The sequence below is a fragment of the Colobus angolensis genome, unplaced genomic scaffold (genome assembly GCF_000951035.1).
Source record: "Colobus angolensis palliatus isolate OR3802 unplaced genomic scaffold, Cang.pa_1.0 Scaffold118, whole genome shotgun sequence".
NCBI classification, from domain to species: Eukaryota; Metazoa; Chordata; class Mammalia; order Primates; family Cercopithecidae; genus Colobus; species Colobus angolensis.
The window spans coordinates 6,727,317-6,728,863 of NW_012112919.1; the positions used below are offsets into that span (position 1 = coordinate 6,727,317).

General features: G+C 39.0%; 1 protein-coding gene across 1 annotated transcript in view; it reads right to left on the bottom strand.

The window, feature by feature from the left end:
* Positions 1-1,547, bottom strand: part of CAPG (capping protein (actin filament), gelsolin-like) — a 35,981-nt gene that overhangs the window by 11,628 nt on the left and 22,806 nt on the right.

The following is a 1,547-nucleotide window of genomic DNA, read 5'->3' on the forward strand; positions in this document are numbered from 1 at the left end:
TCCTCTGGTCTCAGCCTCCCAAGTAGCTGGGATTACAGGCACCACTATCACACCTGGCTAATTTTTGTATTTTTAGTAGAGACAGGGTTTTGCCATGTTGCCCAGGCTGGTGTTGAACTCCTGACCTCAAGTGATTTGCCCACCTCAGCCTCCCAAATTGCTGAGATTATAGGCATGAGCCACCATGCCTGGCCTCAAGTTGGCCTCCTGAGTTTGACTGATTCTTGTGCCTCAGCTTCCCAAGTAGCTGGGATTACAGGCCCACACCACCACGCCTGGCTAATTTTTGTATTTTTAGTAGAGACAGTGTTTCACCATGTTGGCCAGGCTGGTCTTAAACTACTGACCTCAGATGATTCACCCGCCTCGGCCTCCCAAAGTGCTGGGATTAGAGGCGTGAGCCACTGCGCCCGGCAAGTTGTTTTTTTAAACCAATAAAATTGATAAATCTTTAGACAAACTGATTAGCAGAAAGAGAAAATACAAATCTCAATACAGAAATGAGAGATATGAGATCACCACAGATTTTACAGATATTAAAAGGATAAAAAGAATATTATAAAAACTTTATGCCAATATATTCAACCACTTTTATAAAACGGGCAAATTCCTTCAAAGATACAAATTATGAAAGTTCACTCATGAAGACACAGATTATCTGAACAGTGGCCATATCTATTAAGGAAAATAAATCTGTACTAAAAATCTCATTCCCCCAAAACCCAAGCCCAGATAGCTTCATTGGTAATTTCTACCAAAAATTTAAAAAGGATATATCAATTATACACAAAATCTTAAAAAAAATAGATGACAGAACACTTCTCAATTCATCCTATGCTGCCACCATTCTCCTGATAACAAAACCAGATAAATAAATTACACAAAAAGAAACTTACAGATCAATATTGCTCATGAACATACACATAAAAAAATTTACAAAATTTGGCTGGGCACGGTGGCTCACACCTGTAATCCCAGCACTTTGGGAGGCCAAGGTGGGTAGATCATGAGGTCAGGAGTTTAAGACCAGCCTGGCCAACATGGTGAAACCCTATCTCTACTAAAAATACAAAAATTTGCTGGGTGTGGTCACACGTGCCTATAGTCCTAGCTACTCAGGAGGCTGAGGCGTGAGAATCGCTTGAACCTGGGAGGCAGAGGCTGCAGTGAACTGAGACCACGCCATTGCACTCCAGCCTGGGTGACAGAGTGAGAGTCCATCTCAAAAAAAAAAAAAAGAAAATTAACAAAATTTTAGCAAATGAAATCAAATAATATATAAAAAATAAACCATGATGACCAAATGAGGTTTACCCCAGGAATGCAAGGTTGGTTTAATATCTGAAAATCAGGGTGACAATAGCTAATAATACTGCAGTGTATATTTCAAGATAGCCAGAAGAGAGGATTTGAATGTTATCATCACAAAGAAATGATACATGTTTAAAGTGATGGATATGCTAATTACCTTGATTTGATCATTATACAATGAAACATCATACTGCACCTGCTAAGTATGTACAACTATTATCTGTCAATTATAAATT